Source organism: Pseudophryne corroboree, chromosome 7 (genome assembly GCF_028390025.1).
Source record: "Pseudophryne corroboree isolate aPseCor3 chromosome 7, aPseCor3.hap2, whole genome shotgun sequence".
NCBI classification, from domain to species: Eukaryota; Metazoa; Chordata; class Amphibia; order Anura; family Myobatrachidae; genus Pseudophryne; species Pseudophryne corroboree.
The window spans coordinates 338,359,941-338,387,450 of NC_086450.1; the positions used below are offsets into that span (position 1 = coordinate 338,359,941).

General features: G+C 45.8%; 1 long non-coding RNA gene across 2 annotated transcripts in view; it reads left to right on the forward strand.

The window, feature by feature from the left end:
• The first annotated feature begins 776 nt into the window (after nt 1–776).
• The window catches only part of LOC134943651 (uncharacterized), a 77,398-nt gene continuing 50,664 nt past the window's right edge, over nt 777–27,510 (forward strand). For both annotated transcript variants that reach the window (XR_010181661.1, XR_010181662.1), the window contains exon 1: nt 777–931. This is a non-coding gene — a long non-coding RNA (uncharacterized LOC134943651). The remainder of the gene's footprint in view (nt 932–27,510) is intronic.

Genomic DNA, 27,510 nt, shown 5'->3' on the forward strand with positions numbered 1-27,510 from the left:
TCAAGAGCCACCACACACAAACGGATCCTGGATATGGGCTTCAAATGTTGTATTCCTCTTGTCAAGCAGCTCCTGAACAACAAACAACGTCAGAAGCGTCTTACTTGGGATAAAGAAAAAAGAGATTCTATGGGGCATTGCCAAGAGAAAGATGAGAGACATGAGAACAAACAATGCAGAAGAGCTGAAGGCCGCTATTGAAGCATACTGGTCTTCCATAACACCTCAGCAGTGCCACAGGCTGATAGAATCCATGCCAGTGGCCATTTATTGTGAACTTTACAGTTTAAGTATAGCCATCAATCTGATACTGTTTCTGATACTTTGCATAGACCAATGTACACAGTGTTAATCCTTTGTTATGAATTGACTATATACAACGCCATTGTTCGGCAGTTGCCTTGTAATTTGGGTAGCGTATACCCACAGCCGGATTAAGCTGCTGGAGGGGGGGTCACTTAAGACAGAGGAGCCCGGAGAAAGGGGGGTTTGTATATTAGATTGTGATAATTTAAATAGGAACCTGGGCACGCTGTTAAATTGGGGTATATTCAATAGCTGTCGGAAATGGCACCGTTTCCGACAGATTTCTGTTCCTACAGGACCCGACAGGCGGAATCAGTGACATGCGTCACTGATTCCGGTCTATTCAATGCATTTGCATTCCGACACTCCCCAGTCAGATTGTGAGCGGATTGCTGTTGGATTCCCGCCAGTGGGGATCTGTTAAAAGAGCTGTTTGCAGCATGCTGCTGCCACCATTTTGGTAACCTGCAGAGAGGAGAGAGGTGCTGCAGAAGTGCTGATTTGTTTGTTTTTTTGCTGTGGTACAGTGCACCCTGGTGAACTAAATGTCCAGCAAGCCTTCTTCATTTACAGACAGCTTTGGACAGAGGAGAGGTCGTTTTGGCACTGTTTTCTGCACATTTAGGTAAGTGTCCACTTTGGGATATGTGTGTATGGCATTTCATGTGGGTGCATGTGTACTGCATGGGTGCTTTTATGAGGTCATTTGTGGTGGTTTGTATGATGTTTGTGTGCAGCATGTAATGTATGGCTGGGGGAGTGGTGCATGTGATGTACTTTGGGCTTGCTCTGATGTGTTTTAAATGTGTGCAGAGGTGCTTTTAAATTGTATTATGCGGTTAGGGGGTATTGCGTCATGTAATGTTGGGGTGTAGGGCTGTATTTGGGGTACTTTGGGGCTGTTTGGATGGGGGTTTTGTATGTTTTAAAATGTGTGCAGGGCTGCTTTTAAAAATGCTTTATGTTTGGGGGTATTGCACCATGTAATTTTGGGGTGTAGGGGTGAATTTGGGGTACTTTGGGGCTGTTTGGGTGCGGTCATTTGTTTTAATTTAAAATGGCTGCTGATGTGTTCTTTTTTTAAATATCTTCTCTGCTGGTTTTAACTTGTTTAAAGTGGCTGGTCATGCTGGGCTGTGTAGTGCCACAACAGATAAAATGTTTTTGGGTGTTGTTTTTTTCTTCTTCCAGTTTTGGGGTCTTGCATCATGTAAAGTTGGAGTGTTTGGTTGACTTTGGGGTACCTTGATGCTGTTTGGGTGGGGTCATTTGTTTTAATTTAAAATGGCTGCTGAAGACTGTGGGATTTGGTGCCGTCAAAGATGTTTTAAGTAAGAGAAGGAAGAGCACATGAGGGAAGAGTGCCCTGCTCATGAGCGCTTACATTCTTAAGGGGAAGCTAAGTCTTGTTTGATCATATAGCAAAAACTTTGAGAGATATATATATATATATTGTGGCAGAGACAGCATTGTTCCATATGAAAGTAATATGAAGGATCCAGACCAGGTTTTGGAAGCAGTAGCAGAATCCCAGGTGTGTGATCAGCAGCACCTGAGAACTCCTGATATTAGGGTTTCCAGGACAGAGTCACCTTGCTTTTGATGGTGGAATAGCTATCCGAGTGATAGGCCGGGTTGTGTGGGTTAGACTAGGGACCACTAGAGCCTATCAAGAGTCTGCTATGCTGTGAGTACCTGTATGCTACTGCCTGTAATACTGACTGTATGGAATCAACTTGCTATGTGCTGACCTGCTATGAAAAATATAAAAAGAAAGTGTTCATCTGAGTCCCCGTGTGTGTGCACCTTGTCACAAGTGGCGGAGAATGCGAGCAAGGACACGGTGTACAGCAGAAACTGGTGGTAAGCATACCAGTGTTTAAACTGCAAGTTTTTTCCTTTTCTTTCCTTCCTCTCTGGTTATGCAGTGCAAGTTGCAGCCTTAAAGGGCCATAGCATTATAGGCAGACTGTTTGCTGTGTTAAATAAGCCAGCAAAGCAGGCGGGTGTCGGCTTGGCCTGTTTGATAAGCCTGGCACATTATATTAAACCTCCTAGATTTGTCCTTAAAGGGGCCATGCAGGGCAATATGGAGGAATTGCTAAAACAATTTGCTGAACTTGCAGCTGGGCAACAAACCCAGATTCAAATGTTACATGAGGGGCAACAAGCCCAGATAGCTGGGCAACAAACTCAGATTCAAATGTTACATGAGGGGCAACAAGCCCAGATAGCTGGGCAACAAACTCAGATTCAAATGTTACATGAGGGCCAACGAACCCAGGCTGAAAGACCGCAAACTCAAATTCAAATGTTGTGTGATGAGTTAAAAGCGCTAAAGAAATCTGAGCCAGAGCAGGAAAGGTGTTGAAGCTCACCCCAGCGGATGATATAGAGGCATTCCTTTGCACGTTTGAGCGCACGGCCACGCGGTTGGGATGGCCTGTGGAGGAATGGTCTGACAGGCTGGCTTCCTGTTTAACAGGGGAGGCACAGCGGGCGTATGTGGACATGACTGTGGCTGAGGCACGCTCCTATCCTGCCCTGAAAAAAGGCTTTACTGGATAGGATTGGAGTGACGGGGCCCAGCAAAGTCCAAGAATTCCATGACTGGTGGCTGGAGGGCTCTGAGCCTACCAGGATTCAGCTGGCCAGACTAGCCCGACTGACAAGGGCCTGGTTGCAGACGGATAAAAACTCTGCAGTACAGATTGTGGATGTAATTGCACTGGACCAGGCTATGCGAGTGTTAGACCGCTCAGTGCAGCAGTGGGCCCTTCAGGCTGACCCCCAGACATTTGAGGAGTTGGCGGTGGCGATTGAGCGGCACCTGATGCTGGGAAAGCTGAATAAAGCCAGGTCAGGATACGGGCCAACACCTAAACCCAGGACTCAGGTCCCAGTAGTTAAACCAAAGGCCTCCCTTGGTGTGCTTTCAGTGCGGTAAGCCTGGTCATGTACGGCGGGACTGCACGAAACAGGGTGAGCCGATGGATTGCAGTGTAGGGAAAACTGCTCAGCCGTTGGTCAGCATGGCAGTGGCGGGGGTATCCCAAGCAGAGTCCTCTCTGTTCCGGGTGCAGGTACAGGTGGAAAACCGGGAGATTTGGACCCTGATGGATACCGGCAGTGAGCTCACCATTGTTGTGGCCAACGTGGTTCCCCTGGGAGCTGACCAGGTCCAGCCTCCTGTCAGGGTGTTGTGCGTCCATGGCGATGTGGAAGAGTGCCCACGTGTCTACTTACCCCTGGTCGTTCAAGGTCGGTAATAAAAGGTGGTGGCGGCAGTGACCTCCAGACCCCCATATCCGCTGATCCTGGGCCGGGACTTTTCATTGCTGCAGGAGCTGGTTACCTGGCTTGCGACCCATAAACCGTTAATGACCGAAACAACTCAGAAGCCAGAGACCAGAGACTGCCAAAGTTTAGCATTCGGGAGAGAGGCTGCCGGTCCCAGACCTCCCCAAGAGACTGAGTCCGAGGCCCATTGGAAGCCCAGTTGGTGAGAAGATATCACTGCAGGACTTTGGGAGAGACCAACGCGATGACAGCAATTTGGCACATGCCTTTGAGACTGTTAAAGTATTTAACGGCAGGGTAGTTGATGCTTTACCATCAGAGGGTGTACCATATTTTGTGTTGAAAAATGATTTGCTGTATCGTGTTGCTACTTTACAAGGGAAACAGGTAGATCAGCTCTTGGTTCCCCGAAAACTGGAGCGGTTGGTGTTGGAAGCTGCCCATACGCATTTGTGGGGTGGCCATCTAGGGGAAGAGAAAACACTCCAACGCATCCAGTTAAGGTTCTTTTGGCCTGGCATCTATGCTTCCATTAAGAGGTATTGTCAGGAATGCCCTGTCTGCTAGAGAACAGCCCCATGGCCAGAGTTTAGAGCTCCACTGGTACCCCTCCCTATCATTTCCATACCTTTTGAGCGGATTGGTATGGATCTGATAGGGCCAGTGGAAAAATCTGCTTGGGGGCACCAATACATATTAGTTGATTATGCCACCAGGTACCCAAAGGCTATACCCCTGTGCAATATAAAATCTAGCACTATTGCCAGAGAACTACTACCCATGTATACCCGGTTAGGAATACCGAAAGAGGTCCTAACGGATCAAGGTACACCTTTCGTGTCTAAACTCATGAAAGATTTATGTCGGTTGCTAAACGTAGACAGGATTACCACCTCTGTGTACCACCCACAGACAGATGGCCTGGTAGAAAGATTTAATAAAACCCTTAAGCAAATGATAAAGAGGGCATTGTTACAAGAAAAACGAGATTGGGATCTGTTCCTACCTTATTTGATGTTTGCGGTTAGAGAGGTACCCCAATCCTCTACAGGATTTAGTCCCTTTGAGCTCCTCTATGGCAGACAGCCCAGAGGAATTCTAGATCTCTTAAAAGAAGGGTAGGACCCTAACGTTGTTCAGTTTGTGGCCCAGTTATACGGCCACTTAAGACAGATTGCGCCACTACTGAACAAACACATGGAAAGTGCCCAACAACATCAGAAACAGAGGTATGATGTCACCTCAGTTAACAGGTCCTTTAATACGGGAGATAAAGTGTTAGTGCTGGTGCCCACCACAGAAAGCAAGATGTATGCACAATGGCGGGGCCCTATGAGATCATCAAGGCAGTGGGACCGGTCAATCACAGGGTCCGACAGGAGGGTAGAAGGAGGGAGGTACAAGTCTACCATGTAAACCTGTTAAAACCCTGGAAGGAAACTGCCAATCGGCCCACTTTGGTAGCTAAAAAGATTTCAGAATGCCAGGTGCCCATTGAAGTCATGCTTACTCCTGAACAGAAATGGGAAGTGGTGGACTTGGTGAAACGCTACCAAGATGTGTTTTCTGCCATTCCGGGAAAGACACAGATCATCCAACATGATGTGGTGACTACACCCGGGGTGTTCATTAAACAGAGGCCATATCGCATACCCGAAGCGAAGCAGGCAGCGGTAAAGTAGGAGGTGAAAGATATGTTACGCCTAGGGGTTATCGAGGAACCAGTGAGTGGAATAATCCAATTGTCCTAGTACCAAAGCCTTCAGGTGCCTTACGGTTCTGCAATGACTTCTGTAAATTAAATCAAGTGTCCTGGTTTGATTCCTACTGTATGCCCCAGGTGGATGATTTAGTAGAAAATTTAGCCAATAGTCAATATCTCACTACACTTGATTTGACATAAGGTTATTGGCAGATTCCGCTAACAGAAGCTGCTAAGGCAAAAACAGCCTTCTCTACCCCAGAAGGCTTATTCCAATATAAAATGCTCCCATTTGGTTTAAATGGTGCCCCAGCAACCTTCCAGAGAGCTATGAATAAGTTGCTGCGGCCCCACAGGGAATATGCGGCTGCATATTTAGATTATTATTATTATTTTATTATTACATTTTATTTATAAGGCGCCACATGTGTTTCGCAGCGCCGTACAAAGGACAGTACAGGGGACAAAACATTGCATTACAGTAAATAAATAACAGAAATAGAGTACAGGTAACAGAGCACCACACATTCTCAAGACATAGTAAGATGTAAGTATTGAGGGAGTGATCATCGTACTACTAGAGGCTGGTGGTCATAGATGGAGATGAGCCTTTACTAGCAGGATAAAAATGGTCGTTGAGTAGGGGAGAGCTGTGAGTGAAATGTGTTGAGACGAGGGCTTAGATAACAAGAGGAAAGAGGGCCCTGCTCTGAAGAGCTAACAATCTATTGGGGAGGGGCGACAGACAGATGACAAGAGGTGCAGGCAAGCGGGAGGTAGCCTGATGGCAGTATGCAAGCAAAGCTGAGATGTTCACGGCATGAGGCAGGGGGTGGAGGCGCGGCTTCAGCTCTGGTTTATGCATTAGAAGGGTACGCTTTGATGAATAGGTGGGTTTTTAGTGCCCGTTTGAAGCTTTGCAAGGTTGGGGAGAGTCTAATGGAGCGGGGGAGCGCGTTCCACTGAAGGGGTGCAGCACGGGCAAAATCCTGAACTCGTGCATGGGAAGCAGTGACCAGGGCGGTGGAGAGGCGACGGTCATTAGTCGACCGTAGGGGGCGGGAGGGAGTATGAAGGGAAAGGAGGTTGGAGATGTAGGGAGCAGTGGAATTAGAGATGGCCTTGTATGTGAGGGTGAGGAGTTTGAAGAGGATTCTGTAGGGGAATGGTAGCCAGTGTAGATTTTGTTGAAGGGGAGTGGCAGATGTGGTGCGGCGGGAGAGGAAGATAAGCCTAGCTGCGGAGTTCAGGACAGATTGGAGGGGAGCAAGATGGGAGCAAGCGAGGCCAGTGAGGAGGACATTGCAGTAATCAAGTCGTGAGATGACCAGTGAGTGGATGATGAGTAGATGACATCGTTATTTTCAGCTCTGATTGGGAATCACACCTACCAAAGGTAGAAGCCGTTTTACAGTCTCTACGGGCACACGAGTTTACCGCCAACCCCGAGAAATGTGCCATTGGTATGATTGAGGCCAAGTATTTAAGGTACATTGTGGGCAGAGGACAGGTAAGGTGGAAGCAGTCCTCACCTGGTCCAGACCTAAATGTAAATCGCAACTTAGAACATTTCTCGGTTTGGTCGGATATTATCGCAGGTTCATTCGAGATTTTGCTGCTAGAGTGGCTCTACTAACTGAATGTCTTAAAAAAACAATTCCCAGACAAGATAATGTGGTCTGGACCAGTGGAAACTGCTTGGCAAGATTTAAGACGAGCTTTGTGTACTGAGCCTGCCTTACAAGCTCCTGACTTTAAAAAGCAATTTGTGTTACAAACGGATGCCTCTGGGACAGGATTAGGAGCAGTCCTATCCCAAGAGGTGGATGGAGAGGAGAAGCCCATCCTCTACCTTAGCTGTAAATTATTGCCCAGGGAGCGCAGGTACTCAACTGTAGAGCAGGAGTGCTTGGCCATTAAATGGGCAGTTGAGTCATTAAGGTATTATTTGTTGGGACGAGAGTTTTTGTTGGTCACAGACCATGCACCCTTACAGTGGATGCATACAAACAATGAGGTGAATGTTCATGTGACCCATTGGTTTTTGGCTTTGCAGCCATTTAAGTTTGAGGTGAGGCATCGTCCGGAGAAACAGCACCTCAATGCCGATGCCCTTTCCAGGAGGTTTGTAGGTCCTGTTCCTCCAAGCAACCCTATGGTGAAGCTTGGGGAGGAGGAAGATGGCGAGGTGGGTGACCTCTGGAAGGTAGTGGAAGGCTGTGTACCTCGGCGGATGGCACAGGTAGGGGTGGGTGAGGCAGAGAGCTCACCTGAAAATGGTGTAACTTCACCAGGGTGGTTGAAGCTAAGGGGGGAGGAGTGTGGCAGAGGCAGCACTGTTCCAATGAAAGTAATGTGGAGGATCCATACCAGGTTTTGGAAGCAGTAGCAGAATCCCAGGCGTGTGATCAGCAGCACCTGAATTTTCCTGATATAAGGGTTTCCAGGACAAAGTCACCATGCTCTCGATGGTGGAATAGCTATCCGAGTGATAGGCCAGGTTGTGTGGGTTAGACTAGGGACCACTAGAGCCTATCAAGAGTCCGCTATGCTGTGAGTACCTGTATGCTACTGCCTGTAATACTGACTGTATGGAATCAACTTGCTATGTGCTGACCTGCTATGAAAAATAAACACCGAAAGTGTTCATCTGAGTCCCTGTGTGTGTGCACCTTTTCACAATAATATATATATATATATATATATATATATATATATATATATACAGGTTGAGTATCCCTTATCCAAAATGCTTGGGACCAGAGGAATTTTGGATATCGGATTTTTCCGTATTTTGGAATAATTGCATACCATAATGAGATATCATGGTGATGGGACCTAAATATAAGCACAGAATGCATTTATGTTTCATATACACCTTATACACACAGCCTGAAGGTCATTTTAGACAATATTTTTTATAACTTTGTGCATTAAACAAAGTGTGTCTACATTCACACAATTCATTTATGTTTCATATACACCTTATACACACAGCCTGAAGGTAATTTAATACAATATTTTGAATAACTTTGTGTATTAAACAAAGTATGTGTACATTGAGCCACCAAAAAACAATGGTTACACTATCTCACTCTCACTCAAAAAAGTCAGTATTTCGGAATATTCCGTATTTCGGAATATTTGGATATGGGATACTCAACCTGTATATATAATATATATATATATATATATATAGATATGGAAGATCCCGGCACTCCTCTTGTAACCTGTTTGTAGTGCTGCGGTGCCCTCCCAGAGGCAGAGTCCTCAATGAATATGATAGAGAATGAGGGTGGCACTCAAGCAGGCTGTTGCATGTGTAGAAAATCAGTTTTATTGATCCGACATGTTTCGGGGACTAGCCCCGTCCTCAGGGCCTTAACCAGGTTAAGGCCCTGAGGACGGGGCTAGTCCCCGAAACATGTCGGATCAATAAAACTGATTTTCTACACATGCAACAGCCTGCTTGAGTGCCACCCTCATTCTCTATCATATATATATATATATATATATATATATATATATATATATATATATATATATATATAAGCTGGGTCCGGCACGCAATGTATAGATACAATTCCCCCGGTGTCCTGATCCGATGCGGTGTTTTTCGCCAAACATAAGAATTAGAGATGAGCGGGTTCGGTTCTCAGAGAACCGAACCCTACCGGACTTTGCCTTTCCGAGTTCGTTTCCGAGCCCGGCTCGGGTTTTCTCTGGCTGGATCCACAGGATTATCCACAGGATAACATTGGGATATGGTTGAGTGACAGCGGAAATGGCACCAACACGGTCACAAGCTTTCTGGCCTCCCAGGATGCATCGGGGCCTTCACCATATAGTCCCGCCGGCTGACTCAGTCAAATCAGTTTTTTGCTTGGTGCGGCAGGAAGCCGCATGGTCACAGGGCTGCTGTGAATAAAGCAGCCTCAAGCTTTTATCATTTTATTTTAATAGACTTACTATATTTTTTTGAGCGACTTTTCATAACAGCGTCTTAAACGCATACTGGACAGAGTCGCTCCAACAACTCCCCACCGGGTCGCAACAACGCTTACCTTCGTGGTAATAGTGCTGTCTCGACGGGCGTCTGTGTCGGATGTTCTAGCAGGTCCAGCAGATGTAACCAGGCTGTGGCCGGAGCATGGGGGGACGGTAAGTCTATGGATTTCCTCTTACTAGGGGGATCCGGTCACAGCTACACTGATTTGGTGGAGACTACAAACAGTGTGTTGATGCGCCGAACATCTCGAGTGCGACAGCGCTACGCTCTAGTGATCATAGGCGCCAGGACTAGGTAGAGGCCGCGACCCTTAGAGTTTAAGTCAACAGGGGGATTCAGACGCTCTCCTGGCCGCCCCTCCTCCGAGTTCATGGCCAGTTTCCGCGCGTCTCTCGTTTCATGAACTGAATGACCTCACTTCCGGCTCAGACGCTACCACGAGGGTACTCGGTCGCAGCTTAGACGCTGCAGTTGTGTACACTAGAGATCCCGCCTATACCGAGTCGCAGGCCTTAGCGTCTGCATACACGTCGAAGTCGCTGAGCGTCCTTGTCCGCAGGAGCGACTGTGTCCATTATCAGTTATCAAGAGCGGTAGTGTACATCAGTAGCGTCTGAATCCACTCAGCGTCTCACGAGCGCATTTGTTTGGATATGGGAGTGTGGTGAGTCTCCCTGTATCCCGCTCTCCAGAGGAAGGGTATACAGTACTAAAAATTCTCTCTACTGGTTAGTTTGAATTGTTAATTTTTAGTACCTATTGCATATGAGATCTGTATATTACTGTGTTTTCTGCATGGTATGTTGAAAAAGAACCAGTTAAAAACAGAAGTACAATTTTCCTACTTACTTATAAGTTGTAATGGGGGTTGTATTCTCATATGACAATGTCTAATGCTTTAACATGTGACTGACTGCTAGTATGAGTGCTGACTTTTCTATGTAATGTCAGTCCTGTTCTGACCCTCAATTCAGGTGCACTGTGGTCAGATTGATCTCACTTCTATATACTTATATATAGGTGATTTTCAGTCACAAATTGTGTAGTCATTAACAGATTATTACCATGTCTGTGAGCGGCAAAAGTGACGAGGAGAATTTATTAAGCACTCCTACATCCCTTAACATGCTTATCTTGTAAGACAGGGTTAATTGATGTTGATAAATTAGTCACTTATGAGGGCTTGTGTGCGAACTGTTTTGCTTTTCAGCAAAGTAAAAAAACAGGAGTTGGTTCAGCCACCAACAGAGCCACCATGGAATATGTTCGCAAAGACTTTATCTTCAATAGCGGACAGGTTAACTCCGGTAGCACCACCTCAAGGGTTAGGTTACACTATTAACCCATACATGCAGCTCCCTTCCTACGGCTTGGTTCCAGTAGTCTCTACAAGCAACCAAGGGACAGGTAAGACTAAGACAGATATGTCTATGTGGCAGACTACACAAGATGATACAATAGATGATGATACAGTATATTCAAATACTCTGTATAATGATCAGTCGCAGCGTTTTAATTCAGCTAAACTTATTAATGCTGTGAAGGCGGTTCTCTCTTTGGAAGAACCAGCTTAGACAGTGTTAAAATCTAAAGCACCTGTGTTTAAACGAACAAAATCAGTGAAAACTGAATTCCCAGCATCAGAGGAGCTGACGGAAATGATGGATGAGTCTTGGGCGACGCTGAGTAAGGAATATAAGATTCAGAAAAGATGGAATTCTTATTATCCATTTCCAGCTGCGGATTGTTCGAAAAGAGAAGTTCCTCCAAAAGTAGATGCACATGTTCTGCGACTTGTGCATAAATCTGCTTTACCACTGTTATCTACCTCGCTAAATGATGTCACAGACAGAAGGGTAGATAGTTTTTTGAAAAATGTTTTTTCTCTAGTAGGAGCAGTGGTAAGACCTGCTATGGCTTTGGCCTGGGTAGCAAAGGCAATGGGCGAATGGATAGAGGAGCTAGAAAATGACATCTCTTCTCCTACTTCGGAGCAAGAGTACCTTTTAAGCCATTTAAGACAATCTGCCCAATACTTTGAAGAAGCAGCAATTGATATGGGTACAGGTGCTTCTAAAGCTTCAGCCTTGACAGTAGACGCTCGCAGAGCAGTTTGGCTACGTACCTGGAAAGCAGATGCGGAATCCAAGAAAGAATTGGAAGCATTGCCTTTCGTTGGTAATATATTGTTTGGGAAACCATTGTCTGATACCCTAGAATCAGAGGCTGAATCAAAGAAGGTCAGATTTCCGGCTATTTATAACCCTAAGTCCAAGGGTTCAAAGTTTCGCTCATTTCGTTGGCAAAGCAAAGCGAAAGCTAAAGAGGAGTCTAAGCAACCCCAGTTCAAATCCAGGGGTAGGAAGCAGTGGGAGAGCAAAAAGCCAGCTTCTAAGGCTGAACAGAAACCATCAGCCTGAAGAGACGGGCCTCCGCCTGGAGGATTCCAGGGTTGGGGGCCGACTCCTTAATTTTGCACACATATGGCAACAGTCAACAACAGATGCTTGGGTGCAGAAGGTGGTATCTCAGGGGTATGGGTTCCCATTCAGGAGGCAGCCTCCTCAAAGATTTTTTTGCACCAGCCTGTCTCGTATAGAGTCGAAGGCCAATGCCCTGCAAGAAGCAGTCCAAAAATTACTGCAGTCTGGTGTGATTGTCCCAGTATTTCCATCACAAAGGGGACAGGGCTTTTACTCCAATCTATTTCTGATCCAGAAGCCAAATGGGTCATATCGACCAATTCTCAATCTAAAAATGTTAAACAAATACATTTGGATCTCTAAGTTCCACATGGAGACGTTACGCTCCATAATGTTGGCCATGGAACTGGGAGATTACATGGTATCTCTGGATGTACGGGATGCTTACCTACATGTGCCTATAGCACTGTCTCATCAGTGTTACCCCAGGTTTGCCATCCTCCAGGATCATTTTCAGTTCGAAGCTTTGCCTTTCGGGCTAGCAACAGCACCCAGGGGGTTTACCAAGATCATGGTGGTTATGGCAGCTTGTCTGCGCAAACAGGGGATAAGAATATTCCCATACCTCGACGACCTATTAATCTTAGCACATTCGCAAGATTTACTGTTGAGCCATCTTCAACAGACAATAGTTTGTTTACAAAGACATGGGTGGCTCATAAATTGGGAAAAGTCGTCCCTGAATCCATCACAGCGGATGGTTCATTTGGGGGCCCTATTGGATTCAGACCTACAGAAAGTTCTCTTACCAGAGAAAAAGATTGTCAAGGTGCAGGTCATGGCTCAGGAAGCATTGCACGCCCAGACAATGTCAGTCCATGCAGCAATGCGACTGTTGGGTCTGATGGTATCAACCTTCGACATGATGGAATATGCACAATTCCACTACAGACCATTGCAGCACCTTATTCTGACCAAATGGAACGGAAATCATCAGACGATAAAAAAACAGATGATAAAGTTTCCAGTAAACGTTAAAAGGTCTCTAGCGTGGTGGCTACAGACAGACCATTTAAAAAGGGGGAGACCCTTTTGGATAAAAGAGTGGCAAGTCCTGACAACAGATGACAGCCTGCAAGGCTGGGGTGCAGTACTCAGAAGCCTGTGGTTCCAGGGAAAATGGACCGCAAGGGAAAGTCGCCTGCCAATAAATCTGTTGGAAATAAGGGCCATTTACAGGGCTCTAGTTCAGGCAAAGAACAGTCTGCGAGGAAGACCGGTCCAGATCCGCTCAGACAATGGGGTAATTCCAAGTTGATCGCAGCAGGATTTTTGTTAGCAGTTGGGCAAAACCATGTGCACTGCAGGGGAGGCAGATTTAACATGTGCAGAGAGAGTTAGATTTGGGTGTGGTGTGTTCAATCTGCAATCTAATTTGCAGTGTAAAAATAAAGCAGACAGTATTTACCCTGCACAGAAGTAAAATAACCCACCCAAATCTAACTCTTTCAGCACATGTAATATCTGCCTCCCCTGCAGTGCACATGGGTTTGCCCAACTGCTAACAAAAATCCTGCTGCGATCAACTTGGAATTACCCCCAATGCGACAGCAGTAGCGTACCTCAATCATCAAGGAGGAACTCACAGCAAAAGATTGATGGAGGAAGTGACTCCCATTCTAAGATGGGCAGAACTCCATCTCCCAGCATTGTCAGCAGTGTTTGTCCCAGGTGTTCTGAACTGGGAAGCGGATTTTCTCAGTCGACACACCATTCAGGAAACCGAATGGGCATTGCACCCAGAAGTGTTTCAGACACTAGTGAACAGATGGGGTCTACCAGAGATAGACCTCATGGCGTCTCGTCTAAACAACAAAGTTCCAAGGTACGGATCGAGAACAAGGGACCCAGGAGCGGTCCTTATAGACGCACTGTCAGTAGAATGGAAATTTCATCTGGCATATCTGTTCCCTCCAATATCTCTGTTACCCAGAGTAGTGAGAAAAATAAAGCAAGCAAAGGGAGCAATAATTCTGATAGCTCCAGCTTGGCCAAGAAGGCATTGGTACACAGATCTTCTGAGGATGTCCGTGGAAGCACCAATATTGCTCCCTCAACGTCCAGATCTGCTAATGCAGGGTCCTTGTTGCCACAGTCATCTGGATCGCCTGTTTTTGACGGCGTGGCTGTTGAAACCTCTATCTTAGAAGCGAGAGGATTTTCGAAACAAGTAATCCAAACTATGCTCAGAGCAAGAAAGCCTTCTTCAGCTCGGGTGTATCATAGAATATGGCAAGCCTATATTCATTGGTGTACTGGAAAAAATTTGAATCCAAGATCTTTTAAAGTATCCAGGATTTTGGATTTCCTTCAAGCAGGATTGGAGAAAGGTTTGAAGGTTGCTTCCTTGAGAGCTCAAGTATCAGCATGAACTGTATGGTTTCAGCGAAAGATTGCTGATTTACAGGATGTACGTACTTTCTTTCAGTGAGTTGTACATATTCAACCTCCATTTGTTCCTCCTGCAGCTCCCTGGGATTTGAATTTAGTTCTACAATTCCTCCTGGGTCCTCCGTTTGAACCGCTTAAGAGAGCAGATCTTAAATGGTTAATTGCTAAAGTGCTTTTTTTTACTGGCAATGGCGTCAGCCAGAAGAGTGTCAGATTTAGGAGCGTTATCGTGTAAGTCTCCTTTCCTAAGTTTTTTCCAGACAGAGCAGTTCTCAGAATGAGATCTGGTTATCTTCCAAAGGTGGTGTCAAAGTTTCACCTGAATGAAGAGTTTGTAGTCCCAGCTTTTCAGGTATCGGGACTTTCTGGACGTAGTCCGGGCTTTAAGAATCTTCATAGATCGTACTAGTGCCATCAGGAAAACAGATTCTCTCTTCATCCTCTACGGATTCCATAGAAGAGGATGGCCTGCTAGTAAACAGACGCTGGCGAGATGGCTCCGAATGGTAATATCAGAAGCTTATTCTCATACAGATCTCCCTACTCCGGTTAATGTCTCTGCTCACTCTACACGTAAGGTAGGTCCTTCATGGGCAGCACAACAGGGTGCTTCAGCAGAACAGATATGTAAGGCAACCACATGGTCTTCCATAAACACATACATCAGACATTATGCCTTGGATACTTTTGCCTCTCATGACGCAGACTTCGGGCAAAAGGTTCTCCTGTGTAATCAGGAGCGTCCCCACCACTAAAATTGGCTTTGGGAATCCCAATGTTATCCTGTGGATACAGCCAGAGAAATAGACGTTATGATAAGAACTTATCGTTGATAACGTGATTTCTCTTATGTCCACAGGTATCCCACCCTGACGCACCTGATTTGAGGATCTAGACAATCACTAAACCTCTTCCTTCTTGTATGGAAGGGTGTGCATGTGTGTTCTTATCGCCTAAACAGGTCTCTACCTGATGCTCCTGCCTAAATTGCTGTGGAAAGAACGGGTTTGACTGAGTCAGTGGGCGGGACTATATGGTGAAGGCCCCGATGCATCCTGGGAGACCAGAAAGCTCGTGACCCTGTTGGTGCCATTTCCGAGGTCTCTCAACCATATCCCAATGTTATCCTGTGGATACCTGTGGACATAAGAGAAATCACGTTATCAACGGTAAGTTCTTACCATAACGTCTATTTCCCACCTGACTTTGAAACCCGAACGCGGCAAAACGTCATCATCCCGCTGTCGGATTCTCGCGGGATTTGGACTCCATGTAAGGAGCCACGCGTTGCGGCCATTTTCACTCCAGTCTCGGAGCGTGTATTGAGAGGACGTGTCTTCAGTGTCTGTGTGGGGGCGGGAAAGTGGGGTGGTGAGTCTTGTGCTGTGTTGTGCTGCTGAGTCCAGTCCAGTGTAGTCAGTGTTGGTGTCCTCTGCTGCCATATATCCAGTGTAGCTGTATAAAGTGGTGCTGTGTTGTGCTGTCCAGTCCAGTGTAGTCAGTGTATTGTGCTGCATCAGTCCAGCCAGTCACAATGTTGGTGTTATCTGTTGCCATATATCCAGTGTAGCTGTATAAAGTGGTGTTGGGTTGTGCTGCATCAGACCAGTGGTAGTGTCCTTTCTCATCAGTCATTCCAGTGACGAGGCAGTCACAGTGGTATACGCTGCTGCTATATGTCCACTGCTGTCGTATAATAATAATAACAACAACAACAACATGTCCCTTACAGTGTTGCTGTGTTTGTGCTGCATCAGACCAGTGGCAGTGTCCTGTCTCATCAGTCATTCCAGTGACGATATACGCTGCTGCTATATGTCCACTGCTGCCATATAATAATAACAACCAAAAGTCCCTTGCAGTGTTGTTGTGTTGTGCTGCATCAGACCAGGGGATTCTGTACTGGAAAAGGACTTAGGTGTCCTCATAGATAGCAAACTAAGCAGTAGTACCCAAAGTAGGACTGCAGCAAAGAAGGCTAATAAGATATTAGCATGCATAAAACGGGGAATTGATGCTAAGGACGAGAGTGTTATACTCCCGTTATATAAATCACTTCTGAGGCCACACCTTGAATACTGTGTACAATTCTGGGCACATTACTACAAAAAGGATATCCTGGAGCTAGAAAAGGTTCAAAGGCGGGCGACCAAACTAATTAAGGGTATGGAGATGCTGGAATACGAGGAAAGACTTGCAAGACTAGGCATGTTTACACTGGAAAAGAGGAGATTAAGAGGGGACATGATCAACGTTTACAAATATGTAAGGGGACAATATACAGATCTTGCGCAGGACCTTTTTTGGGTAGATCAACACAGAGAACTCATGGACACTCGCTCAGGTTAGAGAAGAGGAGATTCCGCACAATACGACGTAAAGGCTTTTTTATGGTAAGGACGATACGTGTTTGGAATTCCCTGCCTGTATACAAAATAATCGTGCATAGGAGACCACAAATAGGTTGATCTCGATGGCCAATTGTCTTTTTTCAACCTTAGATACTATGTTACCAGTGGTAGTGTCCTGTTCACCAGTCATTCCAATGACGATATACGCTGCTGCTATATGTCCACTGCTGCCGTATAATAATTCTAACAACAACCACAAGTCCCTTACAGTGTTGTTGTGTTGGCTGCATCAGACCAGTGGTAGAGTCCTGTCTCATCAGTCATTCCAGTGACGATATACGCTGCTGCTATATGTCCACTGCTGCCGTGTAATAATCATAACAACCACAAGTCCCTTACAGTGTTGCTGTGTTGTGCTGCATCAGACCAGTGGTAGTGTCCTGTCTCATCAGTCATTCCAGTGACGATATACGCTGCTGCTATATGTCCACTGCTGCCGTATAGTATAATAATAATAATAATAATAATAATAATAATAATAATAATAACAACCTCAAGCCCTTAAAGTGTTGTTGTGTTGTGCTGCATCAGACTGGTGGTAGTGTCCTGTCTCGTCGGTCATTCCAGTGACGAGGCATTCACAGTGGTATATGCTGCTGCTATATGTCCACTGCTGCCGTATAATAATAATAATAATAATAACAACAACAACAACCACAAGTCCCTTACAGTGTTGTTGTGTTGTGCTGCATCAGACCAGTGGTAGTGTCCGGTCTCATCAGTCATTCCAGTGACGATATACGCTGCTGCTATATGTCCACTGCTGCCGTATAGTATAATAATAATAATAATAATAATAATAATAATAATAATAATAACAACCTCAAGCCCTTAAAGTGTTGTTGTGTTGTGCTGCATCAGACTGGTGGTAGTGTCCTGTCTCATCAGTCATTCCAGTGACGAGGCAGTCACAGTGGTATACGCTGCTGCTATATGTCCACTGCTGCCGTATAATAATAATAACAACCACAAGTCCCTTACAGTGTTGCTGTGTTGTGCTGCATCAGACCAGTGGTAGTGTCCTGTCCATCAGTCATTCCAGTCATTCGTGTGCCGCATATTGTCTCGTATAACTCCCAAAAAATAATGGAGAACAAAAATTTTGAGGATAAAATAGGGAAAGATCAAGAAGAATCACTTCCTCCTAGTGCTGAAGCTGCTGCCACTAGCTATGTCATAGATGATGAAATGCCATCAACGTCGTCTGCCAAGGCCGATGCCCAATGTGATAGTAGAGGGCATGTAAAATCCAAAATGCTAAAGTTCAGTAAAAAAGAACCAAAAAAATAAATTTAAATCGTCTGAGGAAAAACGTAAACTTGCCAATATGCCATTTACGACACGGAATGGCAAGGAACGGCTGAGGCCCTGGCCTATGTTCATGGCTAGTGGTTCAGCTTCACATGACGATGGAAGCCCACATCCTCCAGCTAGAAAAATTAAGAGTTAAGCTGAAGAGAGCACAGAAAAGAACTGTGCCATCTGAGATGGTATCACAAATCCCCAAGGAGAGTCCAATTGTGTCGGCAGTTGCGATGCCTGACCTTCCCAACACTGGATGGGACGAGGTGGCTCCTTCCACCATTTGCACGCCCCTTGCAAGTGCTGGAAGGAGCACCCACAGTCCAGTTCCTGATATTCAAATTGAAGATGCCACTGTTGAAGTACACCAGGATGAGGATGGGTGTTGCTGGAGCTGAGGAGGAAGTTGAGAATGAGGATTCTGATGGTGATGTGGTTTAAGTCAGGCATCAGGGGAGACACCTGTTGTCCTTGGGATGAAGAAGCCCATTGTGATGCCTGGGCAAACTACCAATAAAGCCACCTCTTCGGTGTGGAATTATTTCTCCAAAAATCCGGACAACAGGTGTCAAGCCATCTGTTGCCTCTGTCAATCTGTAATAAGTAGGGGTAAGGATGTTAACAACCTAGGAACATCCTAGCTGCGCATTCATCAGAAGTCAGTGTCAAGTTGTGAAACTATGGGTAAGGGCGAAAGCAGTCCACTGACACCTAAATCCCTTCTTCCTCCTGTACCCAAGCTCCTGCAAGCCACACCACCAACTCCCTCAACGTCAACTTCCTCCTCAGTCAAGAATGTCAGTAGTCCTGCAGGCCATGTCACTGTCAAGACTGAGGAGTCCTCTCCTAACTGGGATTCCTCCGGAGGATCCTTGAGTGGTACGCCTGCTGTTGCTGCCGCTGCTGTTGTTGCTGCTGGGAGTGGATCGTCATCCCACAGGGAAAGTCGGAAGACCACTTGTACTACTTTCAGTAAGCAATTGAATGTACAACAGTCCTTTGTGAGGAAGATTAAATATGACAGCAGTCATCCTTTTGCAAAGCAGATAACCGAGGCCTTGACAGCTTTGTTGGCGTTAGATGTGCGTCCGGTATCTGCCATTAGTTCAGTGGGACATAGAGAATTGTTTGAGGTAGTGTGTCCCCGGTATCAAATCCCATCTAGGTTCCACTTGTCTAGGCAGGCGATACCGAGAATGTACATAGACGTCAGAAAAAGAGTCACCAGTGTCCTACAAAATGCGGTTGTATCCAGTGTCCACTTAACCATGGACATGTGGACAAGTGGAACAGGGCAGACTAAGGACTATATGACTGTTACAGCCCACTGGGTAGATGTATGGCCTCCCGCAGCAACAGCAGCGGCACAAGTAGCAGCATCTCGCAAATGCCAACTCGTTCCTAGGCAGGCTACGCTATGTATCACCGCAGTCCGTAAGAGGCACACAGCTGACAACCTCTTACGGAAACTGAGGAACATCATCGCAGAATGGCTTACCCCAATTGGACTCTCCTGGGGATTTGTGATATCGTACAACGCCACCAATATTGTGCGTGCATTACATCTGGGCAAATTCCAGCATGTCCCATGTTTTGCACATACAATTAATTTGGTGGTGCACAATTTTTTGAAAAATGACAGGGGTGTGCAGGAGATGCTGTCGGTGGCCCGAAAAATTGCGGGCCACTTTCGGCATTCTGCTACTGCGTGCAGAAAACTGGAGCACCAGCAAACACTCCTGAACCTGCCCCGCCATCAACTGAAGCAAGAGGTGGTAACGAGGTAGAATTCAACACTCTATATGCTTTAGAGGATGGAGGAGCAGCAAAAGGCCATTCAAGCCTATACATCTACCTACGATATAGGCAAAGGAGGGGTAATGCACCTGACTCAAGTGCAGTGGAGAATGATTTCCGTCTTGTTCAAGGTTCTCCAACCCTTCAAACTTGCCACACGTGAAGTCAGTTAAGCTACTGCCAGCTTGAGTCTGGTCATTCCCCTCATCAGGCTTTTGCAGAAGCAGCTGGAGAAATTGGAGGAGCTAAGACGGAGCGATTCCGCAAAGTATGTGGGAGTTGTGGATGGAGCCCTTCATTCACTTTGCCAAGATTCAAGGGTGGTCAATCTGCTGAAATCAGAGCACTACATTTTGGCCACCGTGCTCGATCCTAGGTTTAAAGCCTACGTTGTATCTCTTTCCAGCAGACACAAGTGTGCAGAGGTGCAAAGACCTGCTGGTTAGAAAATTGTCACTTCAAGCGGAACGTGACCCGTCAAGAGCTCGTCCTTCAATTTCTCCCGCCACTGGGGCTGCAAGGAAAAAGATAAGATTTCCTAGCCCACCAGCTGGTGGTGATGCAGGCAGTCAGGAGCGAAAGCTGACATCAGGTCCAGACTGAAGGACCTGCCAACAATTTCTGACATGTCTACTGTCACTGCATATGATTCTGTCACCATTGAAAGACTGGTGGAGGATTATATTAGTGACAGCATCCAAGTAGGCATGTCAGACAGTCCGTATATATACTGGCAGGAAAAAGAGGCAATTTGGATGCCCTTGCACAAACTGCCTTTATTTTACCTAAGTCGCCCCCCCTCCAGTCTGTACTCCGAAAGAGTGTTTATTGCAGCCGGTAACCTTGTCCGTGATCGGCGTAGAAGGTTACTTCCTCTAAATGTGGAGAAGATTATGTTCATCAAAATGAATTATAAATTCCTCCGGGAAAACCTTTACCAGCAATTGCCTCCAGAAAGTACACAGGAACCTGTGATGGTGGATTCCACTGGGGATGAATTAATACTCTGTGAGGAGGAGGATGTACACAGTGAAAGGGGTGAGGAATCGGAGGATGAGGTCGACATCTTGCCACTGTAGAGCCAGTTTGTGCAAGGAGATATTAACTTGCTTCTTTTTTGGTGGGGGCCCAAACAAACCAGTCATTTCAGCCACAGTCATGTGTCAGACCCTGTCACTGAAATTATTGGTTTGTTAAAGTGTGCATGTCCTGTTTAAACAACATAAGGGTGGGTGGGAGGGCCCAAGGACAATTCCATCTTGCACCTCTTTTTCTTCTTTGCATCATGTGCTGTTTGGGGACTAGTTTTTTAAGTGCCATCCTGTCTGTAACTGCAGTGCCACTCCTAGATGGGCCAGGTGTTTGTGCCACACACTTGGGTTGCTTAGCTTGGCCATCCAGCTACCTAATTGCACCTCTTTTTCTTCTTTGCATCATGTGCTGTTTGGGGACTAGTTTTTTAAGGGCCATCCTGCCTGACACTGCAGTGCCACTCCTAGATGGGCCAGGTGTTTGTGCCGCACACATGTGTCACTTAGCTTGGCCATCCAGCTACCTAATTGCACCTCTTTTTCTTCTTTGCATCGTGTGCTGTTTGGGGACTAGTTTTTGAATAGTGCCATCTTGTCTGCAACTGCAGTGCCACTCCTAGATGGGCCAGGTGTTTGTGCCACACACTTGTGTCGCTTAGCTTAGTTATACAGCCACCTCTGTGCAACTTTTAGGCCTAAAAACAATATTGTGAGGTGTTCAGAATAGACTGGAAATGAGTGGAAATAAATGTTATTGAGGTTAATAATACCGTAGGCGCAAAATTACCCCCAAATTCTGTGATTTTAGCTGTTATGTTTTTTAAAAAAATCATCCAGATCCAAAACCAAAACACGAATGGGTGGTTTTGTCAAAACCAAAACACGAAAGTGGAATTAGAACCAAAACACAAAACACGAAAAGTGCCAGCCGCACATCTCTAATAAGAATCAATATGGAATGGCACTCAGAGGCTTTGATTTATGCAGACAACGTGTATTAAGATTCAGCAGTACATCACTTCAATATATCAACGTTTCTGTGCCAGCATGCACCTTCGTCAGGATGTGAGTCTGTCTATTTTTGTATGCTGCATCATATGCCGTTCCATATTGATTCATATATATATAAAATCCAAAATAGTAAGTGAAAAACATAAAAGGAAGACAAAAAGAGAAATAAGAATATTGTAATCAGTAAAATTGACATGTTCTAACAAATTATTTACTTCTTCATTGTAAAACCATATAGAAGGGTACTTGAAATCATTCTAGAGTTACTGTATACTACTTTTTGTGTGCTGTGAACCAGCCCTTTCTACAGACAATGAAACATACCATACTATTGCCTAGAGATGAGCGGGTTCGGTTTCTTTGAATCCGAACCCGCACGAACTTCACTTTTTTTTTCACGGGTCCGAGCGACTCGGATCTTCCCGCCTTGCTCGGTTAACCCGAGCGCGCCCGAACGTCATCATGACGCTGTCGGATTCTCGCGAGACTCGGATTCTATATAAGGAGCCGCGCGTCGCCGCCATTTTCACACGTGCATTGAGATTGATAGGGAGAGGACGTGGCTGGCGTCCTCTCCATTAGAATAGATTAGAAGAGAGAGAGAGAGAGAGAGATTGTGCAGACAGAGTTTACCACAGTGACCAGTGCAGTTGTTGTTAAGTTAACTTTTATTTAATATATCCGTTCTCTGCTATATCCGTTCTCTGCCTGAAAAAAACGATACACAGCAGTCACACAGTGTGACTCAGTCTGTGTGCACTCAGCTCAGCCCAGTGTGCTGCACATCAATGTATAAAAGCTTATAATAATTGTGGGGGAGACTGGGGAGCACTGCAGGTTGTTATAGCAGGAGCCAGGAGTACATAATATTATATTAATTTAAAATTAAACAGTGCACACTTTTGCTGCAGGAGTGCCACTGCCAGTGTGACTAGTGGTGACCAGTGCCTGACCACCAGTATAGTAGTATATTGTTGTATACTATCTCTTTATCAACCAGTCTATATTAGCAGCAGACACAGTACAGTGCGGTAGTTCACGGCTGTGGCTACCTCTGTGTCGGCAGTCGGCACTCGGCAGGCAGTCCGTCCATCCATAATTGTATAATTATATACCACCTAACCGTGGTATTTTTTTTTCTTTCTTTATACCGTCGTCATAGTCATACTAGTTGTTACGAGTATACTACTATCTCTTTATCAACCAGTGTACAGTGCGGTAGTTCACGGCTGTGGCTACCTCTGTGTCGGCAGTCGGCAGGCAGTCCGTCCATCCATAATTGTATTATTATAATATATACCACCTAACCGTGGTTTTTTTTTCATTCTTTATACCGTCATAGTGTCATACTAGTTGTTACGAGTATACTACTATCTCTTTATCAACCAGTGTACAGTGCGGTAGTTCACGGCTGTGGCTACCTCTGTGTCGGCAGTCGGCAGGCAGTCCGTCCATCCATAATTGTATTATAATATATACCACCTAACCGTGGTTTTTTTTCCATTCTTTATACCGTCATAGTGTCATACTAGTTGTTACGAGTATACTACTATCTCTTTATCAACCAGTGTACAGTGCGGTAGTTCACGGCTGTGGCTACCTCTGTGTCGGCAGTCGGCAGGCAGTCCGTCCATCCATAATTGTATTATAATATATACCACCTAACCGTGGTTTTTTTTTCATTCTTTATACCGTCATAGTCAGTCATACTAGTTGTTACGAGTATACTACTATCTCTTTATCAACCAGTGTACAGTGCGGTAGTTCACGGCTGTGGCTACCTCTGTGTCGGCAGTCGGCAGGCAGTCCGTCCATCCATAATTGTATTATAATATATACCACCTAACCGTGGTTTTTTTTTCATTCTTTATACCGTCATAGTGTCATACTAGTTGTTACGAGTATACTACTATCTCTTTATCAACCAGTGTAGAGTGCGGTAGTTCACGGCTGTGGCTACCTCTGTGTCGGCAGTCGGCAGGCAGTCCGTCCATCCATAATTGTATTATAATATATACCACCTAACCGTGGTTTTTTTTTCATTCTTTATACCGTCATAGTGTCATACTAGTTGTTACGAGTATACTACTATCTCTTTATCAACCAGTGTACAGTGCGGTAGTTCACGGCTGTGGCTACCTCTGTGTCGGCAGTCGGCAGGCAGTCCGTCCATCCATAATTGTATTATAATATATACCACCTAACCGTGGTTTTTTTTTCATTCTTTATACCGTCATAGTCAGTCATACTAGTTGTTACGAGTATACTACTATCTCTTTATCAACCAGTGTACAGTGCGGTAGTTCACGGCTGTGGCTACCTCTGTGTCGGAACTCGGCAGGCAGTCCGTCCATCCATAATTGTATTATTATAATATATACCACCTAACCGTGGTTTTTTTTTCATTCTTTATACCGTCATAGTGTCATACTAGTTGTTACGAGTATACTACTATCTCTTTATCAACCAGTGTACAGTGCGGTAGTTCACGGCTGTGGCTACCTCTGTGTCGGCAGTCGGCAGGCAGTCCGTCCATCCATAATTGTATTATAATATATACCACCTAACCGTGGTTTTTTTTTCATTCTTTATACCGTCATAGTCAGTCATACTAGTTGTTACGAGTATACTACTATCTCTTTATCAACCAGTGTACAGTGCGGTAGTTCACGGCTGTGGCTACCTCTGTGTCGGAACTCGGCAGGCAGTCCGTCCATCCATAATTGTATTACAATATATACCACCTAACCGTGGTTTTTTTTTCATTCTTTATACCGTCATAGTCAGTCAGACTAGTTGTTACGAGTATACTACTATCTCTTTATCAACCAGTGTACAGTGCGGTAGTTCACGGCTGTGGCTACCTCTGTGTCGGCACTCGGCAGGCAGTCCGTCCATCCATAATTGTATTACAATATATACCACCTAACCGTGGTTTTTTTTTCATTCTTTATACCGTCATAGTCAGTCATACTAGTTGTTACGAGTATACTACTATCTCTTTATCAACCAGTGTACAGTGCGGTAGTTCACGGCTGTGGCTACCTCTGTGTCGGAACTCGGCAGGCAGTCCGTCCATCCATAATTGTATTACAATATATACCACCTAACCGTGGTTTTTTTATACCACCTAACCGTGGCAGTCCGTCCATAATTGTATACTAGTATCCAATCCATCCATCTCCATTGTTTACCTGAGGTGCCTTTTAGTTCTGCCTATAAAATATGGAGAACAAAAAAGTTGAGGTTCCAAAATTAGGGAAAGATCAAGATCCACTTCCACCTCGTGCTGAAGCTGCTGCCACTAGTCATGGCCGAGACGATGAAATGCCAGCAACGTCGTCTGCCAAGGCCGATGCCCAATGTCATAGTACAGAGCATGTCAAATCCAAAACACCAAATATCAGAAAAAAAAGGACTCCAAAACCTAAAATAAAATTGTCGGAGGAGAAGCGTAAACTTGCCAATATGCCATTTACCACACGGAGTGGCAAGGAACGGCTGAGGCCCTGGCCTATGTTCATGGCTAGTGGTTCAGCTTCACATGAGGATGGAAGCACTCAGCCTCTCGCTAGAAAACTGAAAAGACTCAAGCTGGCAAAAGCACCGCTAAGAACTGTGCGTTCTTTGAAATCCCAAATCCACAAGGAGAGTCCAATTGTGTCGTTTGCGATGCCTGACCTTCCCAACACTGGACGTGAAGAGCATGCGCCTTCCACTATTTGCATGCCCCCTGCAAGTGCTGGAAGGAGCACCCGCAGTCCAGTTCCTGATAGTCAGATTGAAGATGTCAGTGTTGAAGTACACCAGGATGAGGAGGATATGGGTGTTGCTGGCGCTGGGGAGGAAATTGACAAGAAGGATTCTGATGGTGAGGTGGTTTGTTTAAGTCAGGCACCCGGGGAGACACCTGTTGTCCGTGGGAGGAATATGGCCGTTGACATGCCAGGTGAAAATACCAAAAAAATCAGCTCTTCGGTGTGGAGGTATTTCACCAGAAATGCGGACAACAGGTGTCAAGCCGTGTGTTCCCTTTGTCAAGCTGTAATAAGTAGGGGTAAGGACGTTAACCACCTCGGAACATCCTCCCTTATACGTCACCTGCAGCGCATTCATAATAAGTCAGTGACAAGTTCAAAAACTTTGGGTGACAGCGGAAGCAGTCCACTGACCAGTAAATCCCTTCCTCTTGTAACCAAGCTCACGCAAACCACCCCACCAACTCCCTCAGTGTCAATTTCCTCCTTCCCCAGGAATGCCAATAGTCCTGCAGGCCATGTCACTGGCAAGTCTGACGAGTCCTCTCCTGCCTGGGATTCCTCCGATGCATCCTTGCGTGTAACGCCTACTGCTGCTGGCGCTGCTGTTGTTGCCGCTGGGAGTCGATGGTCATCCCAGAGGGGAAGTCGTAAGCCCACTTGTACTACTTCCAGTAAGCAATTGACTGTTCAACAGTCCTTTGCGAGGAAGATGAAATATCACAGCAGTCATCCTACTGCAAAGCGGATAACTGAGGCCTTGGCATCCTGGGTGGTGAGAAACGTGGTTCCGGTATCCATCATTACTGCAGAGCCAACTAGAGACTTGTTGGAGGTACTGTGTCCCCGGTACCAAATACCATCTAGGTTCCATTTCTCTAGGCAGGCGATACCGAAAATGTACACAGACCTCAGAAAAAGAGTCACCAGTGTCCTAAAAAATGCAGCTGTACCCAATGTCCACTTAACCACGGACATGTGGACAAGTGGAGCAGGGCAGGGTCAGGACTATATGACTGTGACAGCCCACTGGGTAGATGTATGGACTCCCGCCGCAAGAACAGCAGCGGCGGCACCAGTAGCAGCATCTCGCAAACGCCAACTCTTTCCTAGGCAGGCTACGCTTTGTATCACCGGTTTCCAGAATACGCACACAGCTGAAAACCTCTTACGGCAACTGAGGAAGATCATCGCGGAATGGCTTACCCCAATTGGACTCTCCTGTGGATTTGTGGCATCGGACAACGCCAGCAATATTGTGTGTGCATTAAATCTGGGCCAATTCCAGCACGTCCCATGTTTTGCACATACCTTGAATTTGGTGGTGCAGAATTTTTTAAAAAACGACAGGGGCGTGCAAGAGATGCTGTCGGTGGCCAGAAGAATTGCGGGACACTTTCGGCGTACAGGCACCACGTACAGAAAACTGGAGCACCACCAAAAACTACTGAACCTGCCCTGCCATCATCTGAAGCAAGAAGTGGTAACGAGGTGGAATTCAACCCTCTATTTGCTTCAGAGGTTGGAGGAGCAGCAAAAGGCCATTCAAGCCTATACAATTGAGCACGATATAGTAGGTGGAATGCACCTGTCTCAAGTGCAGTGGAGAATGATTTCAACGTTGTGCAAGGTTCTGATGCCCTTTGAACTTGCCACACGTGAAGTCAGTTCAGACACTGCCAGCCTGAGTCAGGTCATTCCCCTCATCAGGCTTTTGCAGAAGAAGCTGGAGGCATTGAAGGAGGAGCTAACACGGAGCGATTCCGCTAGGCATGTGGGACTTGTGGATGCAGCCCTTAATTCGCTTAACAAGGATTCACGGGTGGTCAATCTGTTGAAATCAGAGCACTACATTTTGGCCACCGTGCTCGATCCTAGATTTAAAGCCTACCTTGGATCTCTCTTTCCGGCAGACACAGGTCTGCTGGGGTTGAAAGACCTGCTGGTGACAAAATTGTCAAGTCAAGCGGAACGCGACCTGTCAACATCTCCTCCTTCACATTCTCCCG